We start from the raw sequence: 23,969 nt of genomic DNA on the forward strand, positions 1-23,969 counted from the left end.
GTTAATTTAGCAATGCAAAAGACAGTTTCATGGCTGGTAAGAAACATTTCATTGCCAGTTACCCACCGTACCATGTGGGTCAAAAACTTAAACTTGGCCCCTGAGTAAGACTATGAGATGAGACTGAGAATCCCAAGAGGCAGTGTAGCGATATCGGGAGAATGTATGCAAAGCTGCTTCAAGAGTCATAGGAATTTTACAGATGAGCACCATATCCCTGAGAGACTGACAGGCCCCACACATCTCCCCTACTGCGACACTCAAACTCCCAACATCTCTTTGTTCCCATAATCCACTGTGACGGTGAGGGTCTGACTGGAGGAGGGGCTGCAGGGTCACACGGCCACAATAAAGTGTTGGGGCCCTGGATATGTGTCCACAGGGTCAAACAAAGAGGTTTTTCTCTTTTTTTGAGATGCTTGATGTTGCTTTTGTTGCTGTTGTTTGGCTCTCTCAGTGTTTTTAATGTTGTCCATGGTATACATGGGGCCAGACAAAATAAATAATTTTTTCGCAATCTTCATGGAGAGGTCGGATTCTGACTGTTTTTGACCGTGTCTGTTCTGTTTTTCTATTTGAACACAAGCCTGTGCGCTTCTAGAATCCTCTGAATCTGATATTAAGATGTTCTTGTCCAATCCATCCTCACAGGCACTGAATCTGCCAGCCCAAGTTAAGAATGGGGTGCTTTCAAGTGCACATCTGATAACTGGCCATATTTTATCCGCCGCTCTTCTGTCGGCTTCTTTCCGCCGCTCTCACACCTTCCCCATTTTCATTCTTTCTATCATACGAAGCTGAAACCTCCATTACTCTCGAAATGTAGAGCTGGGCAGATGAAGTGTGAGATTATATCCTGTGAATGTGGCCATGTGCTGACTCTCGTTACTCTCGCTCTTAATGGATTCCACACTTCTGCACACATTGTGAGCGTACCCGACATGGACTTCTGGATATGTCCTTGTTCTCAAGAAGGGCACAGTTGCTTTTGTAGAGTAGATGTGTGTGGGTGTTGTTTTCATATTCATTCTCTCCATCTATGTCTGATAAGGGTGTGAGAGCCATTGATTGAGCCCAATGCTACGGTTGGGAAATTACCCACATATTTCAGTGGGAACTGTGTTGATGTTTTCCCTTTAGTTTTGGAACTCCAATCTCTTCTTTTGAGATTTGTTTCAGACTAATTCGATTAGCTTTTTAATTGCCTCCATTCATAAGAGTGTGTATGTGTGTGTGTGCATGAAGACATGTGATGGACGTAGGGTTTAGAAGGACCTCAGTTCATACACGAATTCTAGCGAGAAGTGTCCTGAAGGAGCTGCCACGTTAACAAGAGGAATGCATCTCTCTCTCTCTCTCTCTCTCTCTCTCTCTCTTTCTCTCTCTCTCTCTCTCCCTCTCTCCGTCTCTCTCTCAAGTGTTAGGCATGTGCTCTGAATGTTAACTAACCCTCTGGGGCTTTTAGCTAAAGTACATCCTTATTTGGTGTATGGTGAACATTAAACACACCATAGGCAGGGTGGACAACCTGTACTTAAATGCATCATTCACTTTGGCTGTTATTCCCCCTCCATATCTTGACCAACATGAATGATAAACACATTTGTGTATAGATGAAATAGTAGGGACTGTGTGGGAGTCGTGCATGACCTCTTATGGAATAGTTCACCCCAAAAACGTGAATACATTTTTAAACCTTGATCAATGCACATGAGTTCATTAAATATGATCCTATTTAAGCGATTACTTTCAGAAGCTTGAGGAAAAAGTGAACCGGCATTGTGAGCTTTGCTCAAGTTCTCATTCATATACTTGATGGCCACTATGGTGATTTGAAAAAGACTGTTTAATGTCACACTTCTTTTGTCCGCAACCCTCTTTCTTTTCTAGTCCATGACAGTATGACCTGAAGGAATTACTAAATTGCTGGGATTTCATCTTTGAGCTTCTGTGATTTGGGTGAGAAGAAGAGGCTTTTAATAGTAACGGCTGACAATGCCCTGCAGACAGCCACACGTAAATGAGGTGTTAACTAGCACTGACATGCTCAGATTTACTGCCGTGACTCCAGGACAGGCATCCTGAAGATCAGCCTCTGTGATTTTTTTTATTAAGCAGACGTGCAATGAAGCCAAGAAGAGCTTTAAAAGTTATCCTGGTTTACTGTACCTATTATTTTTGTACACCATAACATTGTTACATTGTCATATATGGGAGCCTTGTCAATGCGGCTTGTATCCCACAGAATGTTATAAACTAGCAAATATCTGATTTAAGTGCTTCGTCTATATTTTTATTTTATAAAAGATGATCAATACCCTCTTTACAGTGTGATTTACTGCAGTTTATAAATGAACAAGCCTCTCCTCGAGTGCTGGAAGACTGTTATGGTGCAGATTAATTGTGGGGTGAAGAGTTGCAGTCACTCTCCAAACACTGCAGCTGATGGATCGTCACTACATAACCGACTGGGCTGTCGACAAGCCTGTAAATTCATCATGAATGCAATTACTAATATGTATTTGTTTCTTTTCCATCATTTATAGTCTATTTGAAGCCTGTAAGTCAGTGTTTCTTGACGTGAAAGTGTACTTGATGCCTAGGCCAAATGTGCTGTGCCAGTTTTATTTGCATTCACAGATTTCATTCATGAATAACTGCCTATAGCTTGGAGTTGATCTCATCTTAACATCCTACAACAGTGCTGCCTTTGCCATTCGTCTGACCAAACAGTCAACTCAAACAACCCCCAACACCATCAGATGAGACTTAATAGTACATTTAATCGGTGGTTTGAATAACTTGGATAACCTCCTTTGTTAAAGCTGTTTGCAAACAGATGTTTGCCAGGAATGGGATATGCCATCAAATCAATGAGCAACCAATAACCAGGCTTAGCTGGTGTTAAAGGGTTACTCCACCCCAAAATAAAAATTTAGTCATTAATCACTTAGCCTCATGTCGTTCCAAACCTGTAAAAGCTCAGTTTGTCTTCGGAACACAATTTAAAGAAATTTTGGATGAAAATATGTATCGGCTAGTGAACACTACAAAAGACAGGTGACTTGTGTTAGCTCCTGTGGTGCAGATGGTAAAACTTGTGATTTTCTCATTTTAATGCGATCGACCCTGGTTCGAATCCAGCTTTAGGCAATCTTTTCTCTTCCATTTTAAATTTCAAATCACATCAGAAAAGCATTTATTTTCAATGAAAGTTAAGGAAATAATCAAAAGGTTAATAAAGTATCGGGTAGGCTTAGAGTGGGATTTATTGTCCCAATAAGGTGGCATCCATTTAAGTATTTGAATTAAAATTATAATTTACACTCAACATGTTATTACTGCAAACTGTTTTATAATGTATTATAATACCGAGGTGCAGATAACTGCCACTATTTGCAATAAGTAGTATAAATAGTTTTCAAAAAAAACTTTCCTCGTATATATTGTTTTGTAATAAAATTATTTTGTTTCATAGACTCGGTACTAATAACAGCTTAACATTATTTACCTTTGCCTAACTTTGGGGTCTTTGCTAGTATATTACAATATCATTATGCCGCAATTAGTTAGTTATAGATTAAGAGCTGTTTTTTTATGTACAGATGGGTTGTTGCTGTGTATAATAATTTGTTGTTAAAATAACATTATTTTCTGTAATTGCATTGTCTGCTGGTTTATTTAGCTACTTTTCAGTACATCACATTATATACCACTTACTGTAGTACTGTAAGACTGAATGTTTAATCTTAATTTTAGCGGGCGATGTAGAGGAAAATCCCGGTCCCGTGAGAGGCAAGCGTAGTGTCGTAGATGCAGCGTTTAGGCCGGAGAGAACAACGCGGATAAATAGTGTTGAATCAAGAATAAAAACGAAGACAGATGTTAATGTAAATCCCTGGATAAGATTTAAATGGGGAATAAATGGCGAGAGGGAGTTTGTACAAAGGTTATCTTGTTTATTCAATAATAACTTTATATGTGAGCTTGGGAAAGCAGTGGAAGAAAACACTAATATAGCATCTAAAATCCTGAAAGATTGTCTACATGAGGCAGGCAAATCTTTGATTAAAAAATCTACATTTAAAAGTAACCAACCACAATGGTGGGACGAAGATTGTTCACGCCAGAAATATGCTAAATATACGGCACTAAATCTTTTTAGAAGAATAAGTAATGAGAGAAATCTGAAGAGTTATATTGCTGAGAGAAGTATATTTTAAAAAATTATGTGATAGAAAGAAAAAACAGTAAAATTACAATAATTTAGGTAATATGTTGCAGGGTGACATGAAAACACAACAACTGTGGAAGAAAATTCAGAGCTTTAGAGGGGCCGGCAAACAATCGAATAACATTGAACACTTTAAGTGGTTAGAATATTTTATTCAGTTGTTATTTTGAAATCTTTGTTACGGACTGTTTAAATAATCATGATACTACAGTTTTTAATCGGGATGAAATTTTGGACAGTAATATTATGTATAATGAGGTCTTTAAAGCTATAATGTCAATGAGTTAGTGTTGTCAAAAGACCCGGTACTTCAGTACCAAGTCGGTACTAAAAAAATGAAAATGTCACGGTACCAGGTTTCTGTAAGTACCGGTGGTACCGAGGACCCGTTCAAACCCGGTTCTGGATGCATACAGCGCTATGATTTCCGCGATGCAGAAAACGCGGACGGAATCTCAAAATCCAGTCATGAAAATGAAACTTACATTTTAATATGGACAGTCACAGAATTTGTCAAAGTTAGCATAAATTAATCAAATCAAATCTCCATATGGACCAGTATCTGTAAATGTTAAGCCGCAAAAGTTGGTTGAAATCTGCATCCTGCATGTTCTGCGTGTCTCTGTGTGAATGAATGAATGGTTTGTTTACATAGACTGAAGCGCATGATGCTTGCAATAATGAGGACATACAACATCACCAGAACTGTTCTGAGTCACTTCACAAGCATTTTACCGTTTCATTTGAGTAAAACCAGTGTCAATTTAAAGGTATTCACGGAAAACCGTCAAAACAGCCTCTACATTGCGAGTAAATCACTCGCATATGTGAATAAATTTTACTCAGGGCGAGTAAATTATGTCTATTGTTAGCCATTGGCTAATAAATTCTTAGATTTTACTCGACAGTGTGTGTGTGTAAGATTGGCGCAGATATATTTTCACTCGCTGAACACTAACTGAGCGCTTCAGAGTTCTCTCTCCATCAAGCGATCTGTACTTTTCATTTCATCTCAGTGGACGCACAGTACACCTGTATTTGCCTCTTTTACTGTCTATGGTATTTGCCGAACTGTAAACTCTGTGTGAAGGAGCACGACTCGCCGTCGCTATGCTGATAGCTCTGTTTCTCACACATGCAAAGAGAGAGAGCGAGAGTCTTACCACGCTGAATCGACATGCTACATGTAACAGTGTTTCCCCTAGGTTTACAGCTTTGGGGGGGGGGGGAGCGGGGGGGGGGGTGCGTGGGGGGGGAGCGGGGGGGGGTTGGAAATCAAACACTTAAAGGAATCATGGTGTTCATTTGTTTCTTTTAATGGCAGCAGTGAATATATTAACTGAACAATTATTTGAATTACATTAAACTAAAAATTGGAAGATTTATTTTTATGTAATTTATCCACAAAGTGTGCAGCTTTTGTCACTGCAGTGTATCTTTCTGGGCTTCTGGAAGAACATTTCCAGAGCCTCTTGATATGGGAAGTCAGAAATGTCTGGCCCATTTATTGAGATCCGCATGCATGCTGCAAGATGGTCTCCTTGCAGCCTATTGCGGATGTTTGTCTTGACCTGCAAATGCATTAACTGTTAAATGTGATAGCTTTACATATAGCTAAAAGCAGCAAATCCTATTGTGAAAAGTTTGTATTACCCTGTTCATGGTTGAAAAGTCCCTTTCACAGTTTACACTACTGACTGGGACCGTCAGAGCAATAGAAGCCAGCAGGCTCATTGTTGGGTACAGGGCACCAAACTCCTCATATTTTGAAGACAGTTCAGACAATATTGCCAGCTGTGTCTTGTTCTAAAAAAAGGTTCAAAATGACATCAGTAACACAGTGTAGTGTTCAAGATAATGTCATGTAAAAATGTCACATTTGTAAGTTACCTTAAGTGGACCTGAGACCACTTGCTCCTTGAAAGAAGCCCATTCTTCAAGGACTGTTCCAAAATCGACACAGGAACAAAACTTCTCTACCAGTATCCTCAGTTTTGTGTGTGCAGTGTCATCAGGGAGTGTAGCTGCTTGTGGACCGAGTATTCCAAATGCAGCCACAACTCCAACCTCACAGAAACGTCTCTCGAGATGGGCAATGAGGCCATCCAAATATGGATCCATCACCTAATCAAACACATGAAACATGTTAGAAAACTATTAGGATAAATAAAACTGTGCAGCAGCTATATTTAATTTAGATCAATAAAGTCAGACAAAAGCCACATAATCATAACCTGTGATTGAAATCGTTGCCAGTACTGCTGTCTGTCTCCTGCATTACCCCCTCTTCTCCCTCTTTCCTGTTCAGCAGAGATGCAGAATGCAACCAGTCCTGAAGGGTCTTCCAAATTTTGGGTCAACTTACTCAGGTGTGAGCCAGGTTGATGACCACCAGAATCTTTTATGCCCTTTATTAAGGCCAGGGTGACTGGTACCTGGAAAAAATAAGCATATTGACTTAAGCATAAAGAATAATTGTGGTACCCTATAAATAAAAATAAATAAATAAGATAAAACATTGAGCTGAGTTATTTAAATTACCTGCTCTTTGATTGCCAGGAACATGACATCCTCCTTTTGAAAGAGCTTAGAGAGGCGTGCCAGGTGAGGGAGCACATCAGCTTGCAGATGAAGGGCGGCAATGAAGCGATAGGTGGCAAGGAATGAATAAAGTCCCTTAGCAGTAGGACATTTGCGGGTCTCTACTTCGTCTGCCAAGGCACCCAGTACAGCAGTTATGTTCCTTAGGAGGTTTTTTACTGCTTCATGTTGGGAGAGCCACCGTGTGTCCTTTACTTGCTAGTCAATGACAGAAAAAAAAAACAGTTTAAAAAATGAATATAAATGCAAGTAAAGTATTCATATGTCATTTTCTTTTAGGCATAACTTATTTACCTTCACTTTCAGCTCACACACACCGAGAATCTCTGCAGCGGCTTTCAGAGAAGCAGAGCGGTTTGCACTGTTTCTGAAGTACAGGTGTAACTGTTCCAAATGGTCTCTAAATGTAGCCATGTAAGGCACCTCTTCAGATGCATCCTTACAGGCTAGAGCTAGCCTATGTGCAGCACAGTGGACACTTAGGAGCTGTGGCCATTCCTCTGATAACTGTTTTGCTACTCCATTTTGTCTTCCTATTAAATACATTTGTTTATTAATTTAACAAGGAACAAAACATTGAAAACAGTTTAATTATTTATAAAAAGAAGGTGACATCTGTCATTACAGCAGCACCATCGGTTCCAAGGCCAAAGATTAGGTGTGTCGGTATGCCCTTCGTGTGAACAATATTTTTTAGTGCTGCCACTATTGAATCTGCTTTCCCGTCAGTAAGGCAAATCAGATCCAGGAATTGGCAGAAGACCTTACCCGCATTGTCCAAGTATCTATATGTAAAAAATTATACATTTTTTACTTTTCAATGATCTGTTATTTAAATTTTATTGGTCAATGAAATGTTGTTACACTTTGAGTAGATCTACCTCACATGAATGTCAAGCTGTCTGCACACAGATGCATCTGTGGTCTCATCAATCTCCAAGCCTATGGCTCGTGACTGAGAAATATCTCTCAATATTGGCTTTTCAATGACATTTGCCAGAATTTCAAGCATTTCATCAATTATTCTGTGTGATCTATAGTTGGTGCTTTTGCCAATCTAAAAAAGTGAAAAGATGTTTGACAAGTAAATGCAGTATGAATTCTTTAACTAATTTTATGTAAGAAACGTCCAATTACTTGTCCATATAGGGATCACATAAGACAAATAAGAAATATGGTAAACATTTACAAAAGAAACTTACATTGAGCTTGTCAAAATAGGTGCAGCCCAACAGATTAGCTAGTTGCAGCAAGGCTGGATAGTTGGTGTGGTGGGCTATTTCATGCTTTATTAGCCAGTACAAGCACTTGAATGCCCCCACCACAGCTTCATGTTCCAGGACAACTGTGGGCTCAAATGATGCAAGGACAGTGTTGCCTGAAATTATATGCATCATTTGTAATAAAGAATCAAACATATTATTGATCGAATCATAATAAAATAAAATTACCTGCTATCAAACTTGACTGGCGCTGACAGGCTGTTCTGTGATGCTCAGATGCCATATGTTTGTCAAGTTTGTCCTTTCTGTAGGACTGGCAGGGAGACTCTATAAATGGCCGGGTCTGGTTTCCTCTCACAACCGCTTGTTTATGCTGTCTACATATTCGACAGAACATTCCTAAAACCAAAAAGAAATAATTTCATTTTCATTCTTTATGTGCTATCTATCTATCTATCTATCTATCTATCTATCTATCTATCTATCTATCTATCTATCTATCTATCTATCTATCTATCTATCTATCTATCTATCTATCTATCTATCTATCTATCTATCTATCTATCTCATAAATTGGTTGTCTGGGAGCGTAGCTTCGTAAACGTTAAAAAATGGTAACATAAGATATCTCTTTAAAAAAAATAAATTAAACGTATTTAAATATTTTTAAAATTGACTTTTGCAAATAACCTTTGTTAAATTTATAGAAGTATTTGTAAATATTAATGGACCAGAGCTTAAATAGTTTTATTTTTTAACTAACAACTAAAAAAAGATTTATAAATACTCATTCATTGTTCGTTAAGTAAGGGATATGTATAGCAACGCAGCTGTTATAGCAAATAACAACCCCGACATCTCTATAACAACCGCCTCGCTATACAGTACATTATCCCCCTTATTACATGGCCACCTACAAAATAAAAAAATAATTTGACACAAATGATTGATTTAAAAAGGAGTTTATTGATTTAAAAATGATTGTATTGCTTCCGCTAAAGAAAATAGTCCGTTCCGTGTCCATAGCAACGCTCTGTTTTTCATGGCAACGGTGTGTTATACTTCGCAGCGGTCTGTTATCAAGAAATAACAGACCGCATTCTATATTGGAATTCAACCAAGCCATGTAATAATGTTAGTTAATACATTTATATGATAAACAGATTTTAACTGGGCTTTTTTTTTAGAAGTTTTCTTTTCTATGATGCAGCATATTGGAGAGAATAATCCTGTCAGACGCAGCACTGCTGTGAACGCGCGCTGTTCTGAACGTCATCACGTGCGCAGGACATTCCCATACATTACAACACAGAGCGGCCTGCAAAGCGTATTAAATATCTCTTGTCTTATTTAATCAGCAGATTTACAATGTCCTGACTAAAAACATTTTAAACACACAAATGTAAATAGCAAGCGGCATGTAATTCATTAATATAAATTTTATTGTTAATGAAATTACAGGTTTCAGTTACCCATCATGTATTACCACAATATATTATGAATAAGTTAATTGGCAAGTCATGTGTTAGATGAGAACCCTGCTGTCACATTTATATGTATGTATGTATTTAGTTAGTTACTTACCAAGATCAGTCTTGTACAGCCAAGGGGAGTATTTCCCCTCTGACAGCCAAGCTGGGTCAAAACCTGTCATCCGGTGATGATGACTGGACTTTTGATGATTGTCAGGGGCAGCAGGATGCGCAGCACTTAGACTTGGACTGCTACTCGCAGTAGAGCGAGTGTTGCCATCTTTAAAAAACGCAAATATTTTTGTCTGGTTTAAATCTGGCTGATGCGACATATTTCCCGCCGCGCTGTCCGCTAGTGCTCATCTGTATGTGACGCAAGTGTTTATTTGTTTGTTTGTGTGTGAGTGAGCGCGCGTGTGTGAGTGAGCGCGCGTGCGAACTAACTCGGATAACTGTAAACGCGCAAAAACAGACAGAAAAGACATAGGCCTACCATCGTGGAAATAAGATAAATAACATATTACTTAAGGGCTATTTAGTTTGTTTAATAAAATAAATTGTAATCTGGCGCTATAAAGAAAATCAAATCAAATTTACTTGACCTTCAAGGGGGGCGGGGCGAGCCGTTAGGGGGGCGGGGCGCCCCCCCTATATAATGGTAGGGGAAACCCTGTGTAAACTATATTCTTTTTTTGTCTTCTCCTGTCCAAATAATGTAGTTCATTTAGAATTATTCATATTTTCGAACAAGCAGAAGATATGATGGTTTCTCTGGTAGTGGGCGGAGCTAATGCGCAAATGTCAATTTCATTGGCTGGCGCTCATCTTTTACCGTCCCTGTTTTGATTTCAGCAAATCAGTTTGACCGAACGCAGACAACGTGATTAATATTCATGAACCCAGCAGCTCATCAATCCATAGTGCATTGTACAGATATATTGTTAGTATGGTAGTAGAATTAGTAGTATTATTATCTTTTAATAATAATTATTATGATCTATTACTATTTTTTTTTTACAGAAACCCTCAATGAACAAAAATATCTTAAGCATCACCACCAGTCTTAAGTTCAGATAAATGACAAATATGCATTCATTACAAATTCATTTTTACATAAAGGCATTGTGCTAGAAATATTACTATTATTTTGTAAAATGTATGTGATACTGCTACTACTGTTAATTAAAAATTAATCACACAATATTTCTTCCATGTTTTAATTTTAATAGCAAATCCCCTTTATTTAACAAAAAATAAAATGTGTTTAAATTTCACAAATTAAATTTGGGTGAAACTTGTTTACTGTTTTTCATAATTATATTACTTGTAGAAGAACTTTAAACACAATTGTAAATAAGTATAAAGAATGGCATTGGTTTTATTTTTAGTGATAAAAAGTTATTTTTTTTTTAATTAGCATATTTTTGTGTTTTGCTTTGGTACCGAAATTGGTACCGAGAACCGTGGATTTTCACTGGTATCGGTACCGAATACTGAAATTTTGGTTCCGTGACAACACTACAATGAGTAATGGAAAAGCCCTTGGACCGGATGGTATTATAATTGAAATGATAAAAGCATCTCTACACACACTATGTCCCATAATGCTTTCTTTATATAACAAAATATTAGAAACAGGATATTTCCCAGAGTCCTGGTGTGAATCTGTGATTTGTCCTCTATATGAGAATGGTGATAAAAATGATGTGGAGAACTACAGAGGAATCTCACTGCTTAACGTACTAGGTAAAATTTTTACAAAGATCCTGAATATGAGGTTAGTGTACAATGCAGAAATGAATAATAAACTCTTTGAAGAACAAGCAGGGTACAGGTCTGGTTATTCCACAATAGATAATATTTTTACTTTACAGTCAATGGTTCAGAAATATATTACAAAGCAAAAAGGAAAGATGTATTGTATATTTATTGATTTCTCTAAAGCTTTCGATAGTGTTCAACATTCGCTTTTGTATTTTATTCTCATTAAGAATGGTACTGGTGGGAAAGTATTTAATGTCTTAAAATCTATGTATTCTAAACTTAAGTCATGTGTGAAAGGAAATGAAGGTTTAACAGAATATTTTGATTGTACCATTGGGGTGAGACAGGGTTGCATGGTGAGCCCTTTTTTGTTTGTTCTTTTTCTAAATGAATACATAACAATGCTAAAGAAAAACTGTAAAGGTATTCAGATTGAAATGATGACAGAAGTGCAAACATTGTTGTATGCTGATGATATGGCCACTGTAGCAGATACAATTGGAGGGCTACAGAGACAGATTGAACAGCTGGAAAAATCTGTAAGTTTTATGGTATGAGAGTGAACTTGAGTAAAACAAAAATTCAGAAGAAGGGGACATTTGAACAAAAATGAAAAATGGTATTTTGCTGATGAACAGATCGACGTAGTTAATTGTTAAAAGTATTTTGGTATGTGGTTTACACCAAAATTGTCATGGTGGAAAACCCATCAGCATTTAGCAAGCCAAGGCAAGAAAGCAATGTTTTCCTTGTTAAAGTTTGTCTGTAAACAAAAAATTAGCTTCACGCAAGCTCTGTTTTTGTTTGATCACATGGTTGCATCTATACTGTATTATGGTTGTGAAATATGGGCTTCGAACTAGTTGAATGTATTGAGAATGTTCAAGTGTCTTTTTGTAAAAAACTTCTGGGTGTCAGCACAAGTGCAAGTAATGGTGGTGGATGAGGACATACCCCCAGACTATGTAAAGCGCTTTGAGTGCCTAGAAAAGCGCTATATAAATGTAATGAATTATTAATGTAGCTGTTTTGGGTGATCTGGGAAGATTTGCTTTGTCTACATCCTATATGAAAAGATGTATTAGGCCTATGTATTGGATAAAATTAGTGTTAATGCCTGATCATCGTTGTCCAAGAAAATGCTATAATATGCTTTTAGAATTAGAAAAAGTAGGTAGAAAAACTTGGGAAACGAATATTAGAGTATTATTGAATTTTTACGGCTTCTCATCTACTTGGGAGGCTCAAAGTGTAGGTGATATAAGAACATTTACAGCTGTTCTAAATCAAAGATTGAAAGAAAAAGCACATGAGGCATGGTATCCATCAGTTTTAGAAAATAAACTAAACATATATTCACAATGCAAGTCTTTGTTAATACAAGAGTGCTACATTACGTCTGTGTACAATATACAACTGGTACGATCATTATTCTTGTTCAGATGTTCAAGCCATCAGTTAGCTATAGAAACGGACAGATGGAGTAATACACCAGTTGCAGAAAGAATCTGTCATTATTGTAATTTAACAAACATTTCTGGGATCGAAGACGAGAAGCACTTTTTGTATGTTTGTCCTTTGTATAGAGATTTACGCAAGAAATATTTTAGTGAACTCGTCCTTGTAGGTGATGTCTGCAAAGATGTGTCAAGTATTTGTGATTCTGAGAATGCATGGCGATTAGCACTGTATATCAGAGGTGGAAAGTAACGAATTACATTTACTCGCGTTACTGTAATTGAGTAGCTTTTTTGTGTACTAATACTTTTTAAAGTAATTTTTTTAATCTGTAATTTTACTTTTACTTAAGTATATTTAGTTTGAAGTATTGTACTTCGCTACATTTTAAAACACATTAATTACTGATTAAAAAAAAATAAAAATAAAAAAATAAATCGCTCCCTGGAAACTACGGCAGTAAATAATGGGCAGGAGGGCAAACTGGCACTAAAATCACAAGAAAGATGCAGACGGACAAAACAGGCGTTAGTGGTGCAGACACCGCTGAAAACGAAACCCCGTCATATTCTGAAGTTTAACTCGAAGGAAATGAAGTGAACCCATGGCCATATGTATGCTCTATTATGCAGTGTAAGCTGTACTTGCCTAGGAAGACCAAACTAGCAGCTTATAAAATCTCGACAAGACATCAACCATTCGCAAGAATGTAGAGGTAAGCTAAATAATTGCATCGTTGCATTGGTGGTTAAAATGAAGCTTTGACATTTTAGCAAGAGGTTTTGCACAAATTAGCCAAAAAGACTGTGGTGAGGAGTGTGCTATTTTTGTTTTAATAATGTGCGCGCATTTATAGTGCGTTCTTTCACTGTGTGATTCAGTCTCCTAAAATGCATTTAGAATGATCACAAAATTGAAGATATAGGGGCAGAAAATTCACATATTTATATAATTTCATATATTAAATCAAAATCACACAAAGAATGCCATCTTTTCCTCAAAAAATCATCATGAATATATACATACATATATATAACAGTTCAGTAAACAAGTTAATTAAGAGACTTGCATTTTAGACACCATATTGCCTTTTTTAGCTCTATTTCTACAACAGAAAATAATTCCAAACACAGCCACCAAAGCACAGTTTTGCGTCTCTGAGCAACGTGACAGTGTTTCGTTCCTGAATGAATCAACCGTTTAAATGATTCGGTTCAATCGCAATGACTCACTTATTAACAGTGACTTGCTGACACATACTGGCCATTTTAATTTCACATTTAAAGTATCTTTTGATTTTTTTAAATAATTAATTTCTTATCATTTCAACTGAGTATTCAACATTTTATGTCTTGTATATCAAAACATTATTCATGCATTTGTAACTGCAGGTTAAATGCATTCTTGTCCTGCACTAAACAGTGTAATACATCTAAATGCCACTTCCAATGAATCTTCTGCATTTCCTCTGCATTAAAAGATGAGTTTGTTGATACTGATTTGCCTGGTAACAGCCCAAATGTTTTATTATTCTAAATAACTGATTCCTTTAATTAAAAACAACTAGTTTGAGACTAATAGACCTATCCCAGGGGTGTCAAACTCAGTTCCTGGAGGGCCGTAGCCCTGCAGAGTTTAGTTCTAACCCTGCTCCAGCACACATATCATGTAGTTTTCAAATAAACCTAAATGATTAGATTAGCTGGATCAGGTGTGTTTAATTAGGGTTATATCTAAACTGTGCAGGACTGTGGCCCTCCAGGAACTGAGTTTGACACCCTTGGCCTGTCCCATTTTGACTCCCTCCCACTGTTAAAATGTAACTAAGTAATTTTTACTCTGAGTAAATTTTAAATGAGCAACTTTTTACTTTTACTTGAGTAGATTTTTAGACTGGTACTTTTACTTGTACTTAAGTAAAATTACATTAATGTAATGGTACTTTTACTTGAGTAGAATATTTTTGTACTCTTTCCACCTCTGCTGTATATATACATCAAAGAATGAAAAAGAGATTATTTGCCATGTCATGACATCTGTGGAACTATGGGCCAAGAGGCCATATATTCCTGAAATAAATTAAACTAAACTAAGACTGAATGTTAAAGTGCAAATTAACACCTCATCACTTTTGTGGGTTTGCTACTGTTACAGTTAAAAATCGTAGAAAAGTAAAAACATTGGTTTGATGTAAGCAACACAGATACAACAAATAAAATTGATAATGGGTGAGTTAGATTTATAGTGTGTGAATAATCAAGAATTGATAATAATTGTATCGTATTGGCGACAACGAGGCTTAGGGCCACATAAAGGCTTGGGCCGTTGTGACCTCAGAAGCGATAAGGACCCGGTGATGACTTAGTCTTCCTCAGGTTGCAGAAAAATTATTTAAAAATTATCGTTTAAAATTTTTATTTGATTTTTCTGTTCACATAGCTCAGCTCGACCAATATCTCATTACTGTTTCTGTTTCCTCTGTTTCAGGCATGACAGACTATTTTGTCAAACCGATCCCTAAATGAACCGGAGCAGAGGATTGAAACTATGGCATAAAGCGCAATGACGGCACAGTCAGACGTTCACTGTTGATTGGAGCTGGGTAATTTCACTGCTTTAGATCAATTATTCACTTTGGTGTCATGCCACATTGAAATCTCTATGCAAACAACAAAATAAAATAGTTGAAATACAATTGTACAAGTTACAGGATTCAGGATGCTTTAAATAAAAAGATCAAAAGAACAGCATTTATTTGGAATATAAATCCTTTGTAGGTTTATAAATGTCTTAACTGTCACTTTTGATTAATTTAATGCATCATTGCTGAATAAAGGTATTATTTTCTTACAACCGCAACAAAAAAAATTTACTGACCCCAGACTAAAGGTTTAACTAAAGGTCGACCGATATTGAATTTTGCTGATACCAATAGCTTGGTTGGACCACACTTGCCGATACCGATTAATTAACCGATAGTTTTTAAAATTAGTTTAAAAAAATAATAATAATAGAAAAAATTTAAATAGTGCTTTATTTACAAAAAAAAAAAGAAATAGCTGAACTATACAACTAGTAGTAGTAGTAGTAATAATAACAGTAATAGTAATAGTAAATGTTGAAATTACCACACTCTAATAGGGCCCTATGAAATTTGTTTAATTTTCTCCTGAATTCCATTTTATTTATTTCCAAATTCTGTTATTTAAATTTTCTGGATTCTGTTTTTTCCATTTTAATTTTACTCCACTCCTTTTTTATAGTTAAAGTTTATTAATTATAAAGTAAGTCTAATTAAATCTAAAGTCTAAAAATCATGAAACTTATACATTTTCAAATCAATTTAATAAAAGTTTAACAGAAATTACATGATTAGGGCCCTATGAAATGTTTTATTTTTTCTCACCATATTTTTTTTATTGTTACCAAATTCTGTTTTAGCATGTCTAATTATTTGAACGCATAAAACAACTTTATTTATTTTTTCTTAAAGAAGCCTAATGATTTTTTTCCCCTAAAAAATTCTGTGTATTCAAATTTTTATTGTTATCAAATCAAGGCATGAAACATTAATTTTATTTGTCTTTTAATTACTTAAAATTAAGCAAACTTTTTTTTTTGGCAAACAAAGGGGATTTACTATTAAAATTAAAACATGGAAGAAATGTTGTGTGATTTATTCCTTGAAAATAATGTTTGTTTCATTTTAGTAGTAGTAGTAGGCTATGTACATTCTACTGAACAATAGACTTCAAAACCGGACTTTTATTTTGACGGGTTGCAAAATAAATGAATACCTTTACAATTCTGTGCATGTGATAAGCTTTTACTAAAATCAAATGGTCAGATGCTTATGAAGTGACTCTCAGAGCAGTTCTGGAGTGTTTCCGTCTCCAGTGAGACGGCAGTGAGACGGCAGACGCTGAAATCACTACGAGTGTCACGTGCGCTAAACTGTAAATTCTGTTTTTATGAATGGATTCCGCGATTCCGTTCACATTTTTGTTCATCGTGGAAAACATAGAGCTCTACAATTATACCAGCACCATATATATTCTCACACTTTAACTGCTTATATTCTTGAACACTTAATGATTATATAATCAAAATAAAAGGGCAGCGCAGAGTCTAGGAGAACTCACCGGTATCACACACACTCCGGATACGTCGCGTTAAACCCGAGCAGCGGCTTAAAACAGTTTATTTGTTCACCAAACGGACACAAGTTGACTTCAAGAATGAACAATGAGGCAAAGATAAGTTTAAAGTTCAGTGTTTAAAAAACGGAGCAAACAGAAAGAGCGGTCTATTATAGCTCTATAAATGAAGCATACAGACTTTATTAGAGCCACAGAAAGACAAACATTTTGATGTAAATGCTCAATATACAATTCATTATGTACATTAACAATGATTCGGGGACAATGTAATGTAATTTAATGGAAAACTATGTGAATGGCGTTCTGAGGCACGGCAGGATTTTCTGTCAGCTGTATTTAAATCTGGGTCTGAAGTTTCTGGCTCTGTTCAGTGTGCAGCGTCATGTGTCTGAACAAACAGCATGTGCTGTCTGTGATTTCAGCCACTTGAGGCCGCTCTTGCACTGTATAATGAAAACAGAGCCTTCTCAGCCGCTCCAGCAAAGGACGAAATGCCGAAAACTATTGGCATGGATTTTTGCTGATAACGATTGTTCCAGCAATCAACTATCGGTGCCGATTAATCGGTAAAACCGAGATATCGGTCGACCTTTACTTTTGACTGTCTTTGTTTTAAATTAAAATAGACAAATCTCAGTTAGTTAGTAGGCTTTTTTTTTAGAACTCATCCGTTTAAATTATATTAAGCCTTAAAGTTCTTTATTATTAAGGGTGCAGCCACTTGAGTGACAGGTGGATTGCCGCTGCTGTCACTGCCGTCGAGCTAGGTGGGCATAGCTTAAGCAACCAGCTCCCGCCTTTTGGCCCATTTTCGATTATCTTGGAGTGACGCATGGTGATGCACTGCCAAGATGGCGACGGCCGGCTCCACTCACTTTTGGCTTAAAAAATGCTCTTCGAAACCTATGGGTGACGTCACGGACACTATATCCATGTTTTTATACAGTCTATGGTCATAATATGCTGTAAAGCTGTCATTACATATTGCTGTCTGTAATAACCCACTTTCTTTATCCCCAAAACATGAAATGACTGATTTGGGGATTCGTAGAATTTCTTCCCATAATGTAGTCTGTACGTCAGTGGTTCTCAATTTTTTTTATTTAAATATATATATATATATATATATAGATCTATAGATATAGATATAGATATATTTTTTTTAAAGATATCTAGCTAAATGATTTAAGATATTAGCTAAAAACTAAATTAATAAAATTATTTAATAATAATTCACTAATAAAATTCTTTTTAAAATATGGAGAAAAAAACCATGCAATTTTCATACAAATCTTCTCCTTTGATCCCATCTGCAGTATTCTGTAGTATACTAAGAGTAAACAAAGGGATAATGTTTCTTTTAAGCCTTCTTAGTGAAATTTCTCTCTTATCAGTTAGGTATCCTCATGGATTATCAAGCTGTATTTAGTGCTACTTCTGGATATGCTGTGGTTAACTGCATTCATATAGAAGCCAAAGTTGTTTTGACTAGGGCCTTCATGTTGCTGTTGATGGAACAGGTGTTTGATTAGATCATGAGTCACAGCCAGAAGGAGATCTTTGCAACATCTGCTCTTTGATCATCTTTCCTTTCCAGCTATAAACTGGATTTGCATCTTAGTGGGAGAGTAAATAGCAATGAACCTCGGTCTAATATCTGATCAAACCTCCAAAGAGGTTCAATCCTAGTGCATCTGATTAGCTGGGCTTGAGCCTTAAGGCCTGTTCACACCAAGGAAGATAACTATAAAGATACCGATAAAGATATAGTTCTAAAAATCATTTTCAATATTAAAGAATAGCAGGGTCCACACCACAGCTATAACGATTAAGGCACAGAGAAACGATATCGTTGGAATCACTTTCAGAATGCTTTTTTTTTCAGCTGACGAATGATAAAAACATTGACAGCCAATCAGAATCAATCCTGCCGTAACGTGCTCAAGAATTTAAAGTAGCAGATGAGCATGTGCTTAGAATAAACAGACGATATCGTCCGCTGGTGTGGACACTAATGTCACTATCTCTGTAGTTGTCTTTATAGTTATCATTCTTGGTGTGAACGGCCCTTACTCTCCTGATATTACACCAAAATGAAGGGCTAATTTTAAGTCTTGACCACAGTGTGTGTCCTCTATAACTGCCGTTTTTTTATTATGGGAGTTCCCTCGTACTTCCTTTTCTAATGAGAATTACACTTAATTACATCCAGTACATTTTACATCCATTGCATCCATTATTATTATCCTATCAACTGTGCTTATTATGGGCTGCATCTGTTACATGGGGGGAATCCTTGCGATGTCCCTCTGGCAATATCTTTTTCTCTAATGAGCTTAATTATGTAGCTGTTCCACACCAGAACAGAGGGGATTGGTGTGTTTTTGTTTCATTGGTTTCTTTTATTAATCTGCATCTATCCTTTAGCTTCCAGGTCTGGCATCAGTAATAAGCTCCTTTTGAAGCTGTTGATTGCCCTTGATTTATCCCCAGGCTGATCAGCAGTTCAGAGGAGTGGAAATGTCCAGAGTTTAGTAAGACCTGACACACCTGAGCTCAAACACATGACTCACTTCTCAGTGCTGCCCAGAGGGCAACACATCTCCTTGGAATTGGGCTTGTACTATGTCTGCTGCTGTTGGGGGGCTTCTGAATATGTCCTCAACAAGAAGGAGCATGCCACCACCCAATCCTGGCCATTGCACCTTCATGCCTTGCAACTTTGGCTGTGAATTGTTCAAGAACATTACATATAATGTAGTATTGCAATAGTATTTCTCATTTTACAGTGTAAGCACAATATCCAAAATTAGCTTCAAGTCACCATGATCAATGATCATGCTTATAGACTTTGATAAATATTATTGTAGAAGATTCACATTATTGTAAGATGGTGTCAGGTTTTTACATCAAAAACCACCTCTGAAGCAACTGAGGGAAAGGAATTGTGACGTTTATTGCAGTTTTAGTTGTTATGAGCATCTAGCTATTTTCTGTTTCTCAGTCAGTGACTGACGAATGAACCTCTGTCGGCCATTGAGTGCTCACCACTTGGGGTGCCATGATCCAGGGTTGTGTTCTGACCACAAATTTAGCCAGTGATTTCTGGTATGCTAACAATTTTGTGCAGCTTTTTGCATGCAGTTGGCAAACTGTTGTCTACTGTTCCAGCCAACCACTGAGTGATAAAAGACTTCAACATGGGCATAACTGCCCTTCTGAGTCTTGAGCTTCTTTTCCAGAAGCCATATTGTAAATGATCAAAATCTTAACTCAGGAGACTTATTTCCTTCCTGTGTTTGGCTTGAAATGTACAAGCCAGCACAAAGGGTCATATTTGATGTATTCTGTGATAAATATGTTGTGTAATAGAGCAAGAAATCCTGTTCCCTGTGGCATTTCAAAATGTGGTTGGATACCATTTAACACTTATTAGGTTTTCTTAAATAGGTCTCAGATTCACAATCTGTTTTCTTTACTGCCAAACCTTTGTCACAAAATGTTTTAGATATGACAGAAGTTTCCTAGTGGATAAAACATGCACATTAATGAATACCCTGTGGTAAGATAAATCACTTTAGTTGGCATTGTAAGATTTTCTTAATACTAAAGCCAATATTTAAAGCTTTTATTCTCTTTAATAGAATTGATTGTGATTACCATAACTCGCTTATTAAATAAATAAATTAAAATCATCAATGGGGCTCTAGCTGCTTTCTGCATTGTCTGGTGTTATATGAAGAGCCTGTGGCAGGCCTGAGTGGGGAGGACAGGCCTGCAGTCTCAGGAGCAGGTCTGTGTGGGTTGTGGTGACAAATGAGCTGAAGTCTTGGTATTCATTGCACCCAGCTCTCCTGTGCCAGGTCTGTCCTCCCTTTACTGACAACCTTTCATGTGTCAACAATACCTCCCACTGTTCCCTGAGCTCAAGGTGCCAACAGAGGACAGCAGCCTGTGAAGGTGCTGCTTAGGGCTGGGCTGTAAGGCTGTATATATTATGCGATCATAGACATAGATTTCATTGTTTCTTTTATACCCTGGTAGATTTATTATCATTGGGCTGGACTGCTTGATGTTGTTTGCACATGATGCTGTAACAAAGTAATGCAGAAATACAGAGTGGGACGTGTGCCAAAGAGGTCAAGACAAGGAAGAGTTTGTTATTACGGAAGGGGTATTCACAGTTAAAAACATACCCCTTTTCATACCACTTACCCTCGGCCATGCATACACTAGCTGTGTTTACAGACACCCAAATAATGTTTTTAAACCCGCTTGATGGATCTTGCAGATAGAAAAGCCTTCATGTGAACACCTCAATTGATTTGGATGGGCTCAAACCGAATGGGTTTTTGACCGGATTAAAAGGGGTGGTGTAGACCTGTAATAATCCGGTCAAAAGAAAAAAAAAAAGTAAAAAAGCATAAACTGCTAAATAATTTTTTTAAGTTGGATGTGAACATACTTGAATGTTGTCATTTTCTTGTAGATTAACATTGAACTTTGGTAAGGTGCATATTATAATAACAATATTATTATAATTTATGTAAATGGCAATATATTAATTATACAAGAATATATTATTTTTATTATGCAATTAGTTATTAATTTAGTCATAAATCTCTGTTATAAATTAAATTACTTCTTTGTCTCTTTCTGTAACTCTAATGTTATATCATGGTAAGCTGCTTTTGCAGTAATTTCATACTAATGGGAAGAGTTTTTTTTTTTTTTTATTAATCATGTTGATTAATTATGTTGCTTAACACCTTTATAAGACCACCACCCAATGTAAGGTTTGTTCCACAACTACCTTAAACTAACGGTATTGGTGAATATAATTTTTGTTTTTGTTTTGTTTTTATATGGTCCATCCACCAGTATGTGTAAGCTCTTTAGACACAGTGTTGTTTTTAATGCTAAAATATAATTATTGTTGTAAATTTTCACATCCTGTTTTACAAGAAAGGCAGAAAAAGAAATAAATCTCTTTATTATTTTTTTATCCAGATGCACAATTATAGTCACTAAAAACAGAGACTGTGGAAAAGTACTCAAACAATGCTAGCAAGAATAAAAGCAGCTATCAAGGCCATACAAAATATAGTTTTTTTTTGTCATTATGTGTGTGTGTGTGTGTGTGTTTAAGCTTTAAATAAGTTTTTGACAGATTCCTAAAATATTTGTTTTCTCTTTATTATGACAGGTGGTCTAACATATTTATTAGACTGAATTTATTGACTGTAATTGGACATCTGTATAAAAAAAATCATAAAGTACATTACTATTTTATATTTATTACATTAAGTGACAGAAGAATACAGTTATAGCTGTGTTTGTATTGATCAGGGCATGGCATGCAGAGGGGGCGTGGTCAGCGTCAGGTCGTCTTGGCGACTGAGACAGTGCTAAGAGCATTCTGATGGGAAGTGCTCTACTGAGATAGATGTGCTTGTTTTGAATTCAGTTTTGGAGAGCATTGCGTTTAACCACATCAACTCTGGGGACCCACCGGTGGGTCCAATATTGCATATGCCTAATTCTCAAAAAATCAAAATAACAGCTGAAGTGGTTAATAAGTTAGCTGAACCCTGCTTTTCTCATAGGAGCAGATCAGCCACAGCTCTAGCTGTAGGGACGGCACTTTGTTAAACCACATTCATCCCTGTCTGCTATTACCAGCCGTAAGCCAAAAAGCCATTTTCTTAAATCTAGCATGGTATGATGCTCCCTAGGACACGGTGTACTCTTCCTTTAAGTCCGCTGTGCCACTTGTTCAGAGAAGGGATTACATCAGTGTTCCTCCTGTTTTTAGTTTGATCTCTGGATTATACAGAGCCTGGCCATATCTCATGCATATTAGTGGATTTGAATGTAAATTATCCTTGTAAACAGATGCACCCTGCACTGCGGTGTGCTGCCTGATCCAGATGCTCCATCCGCCTGATCCAGAGCCTTGATCAGGTGCTCTACGTTAGGATTCAGACAGCACTTTCCGAGCATGTCCCTGAATCTAATAGTAACGGCATCTGAACTCTGCCTGCGAAAGATTAAATTATTTATAGCCTTGGCAAATGAGATGAGCTGCTTATCTTTCACGTTGCAGTCAGACGCTGCTCTGCTCCGCATGCTCCGAACAGAGGATGCAGGGTCGACATGGGGAAGACGAAGTAAAGGGGGGAGAGATTAGAAAGAGATGGAGCCCAGGTCTGTCAAACAAGTGCAAACTCTGCAAAGAGGATTAAATGGGAAGATTGGAAGAAAGAATGATTCACTTTCCCTGATCTTCCATAGCAGTGAATGTTTCAGAACTATATGAAATCAGGTTTCCACCTAATACATATGCAGGACAGGCGAAAGGCATGTATGCACTGCTACCACTCATCATGCCTGGGTCCTTTTTTCTCCGCTCGTTAAATATGGAGTGTTTGACACTATGTTGCACTTTGTTTGGGTTGATGGATTGATGCGTTTTTGTTCGCCGTTGACCTTAGACTTAGCTTTACATTCACAGTGGTGTGGACTGCTAATGATGACATTGGCCTTTTGTCCATGCCAAACGCAGCACAGTAATTAGTTGTAGTGAAAGGCAGTGCTGTTCTGCTTATTGATTTTGATTCTTTGCGAGGAAGATAACATGCCAGAGAGAGAGAAGGGATGATATGATTGAGAGGCTGCTGATTCGCATTATGAGCTACATTTACAAAGTTAATGAGATTCTCTCCCAAGTACAGAAACCGCAGCAGCAGAATATGATTTGTGAAATGATATGTAAGATGATATGTAGAGAATGTTGAATTCTTTCTTTTCTTTTCTGCTTATGACTATTGTAAAAACGGTAGTCGTTGCATAATCTACAAGTTGGGTTTGCATCCACATTTTTATGCAGGTTTTGAGCTATTGCATCAAAAATGATGAATGGAAAAACCTGAATGTGAATAATGTTTCCAAAGTGTACACACACAGACACACACACACACAATTTATAAATAAACTAGAGTGGAAACACATTAACCAATTAAGTTCCTAGATGGGCAGTGTAAAAAAAAAAATTGAC

General features: G+C 36.8%; 1 protein-coding gene across 3 annotated transcripts in view; it reads left to right on the forward strand.

Annotated features, from left to right (window-relative positions):
- The window catches only part of LOC132105883 (D-glucuronyl C5-epimerase B-like), a 69,890-nt gene that overhangs the window by 27,633 nt on the left and 18,288 nt on the right, over positions 1-23,969 (forward strand). For 2 of the 3 annotated variants that reach the window (XM_059511373.1, XM_059511366.1), the window contains one exon: positions 15,240-15,354. The exons of the other annotated variant lie outside the window; for it this stretch is intronic. The gene's annotated coding sequence lies outside the window, so the exon portion shown is untranslated. The remainder of the gene's footprint in view (positions 1-15,239; positions 15,355-23,969) is intronic. 3 annotated transcript variants of the gene reach the window in all.

This window comes from Carassius carassius, chromosome 2, assembly GCF_963082965.1.
Source record: "Carassius carassius chromosome 2, fCarCar2.1, whole genome shotgun sequence".
Lineage (NCBI taxonomy): Eukaryota > Metazoa > Chordata > Actinopteri > Cypriniformes > Cyprinidae > Carassius > Carassius carassius.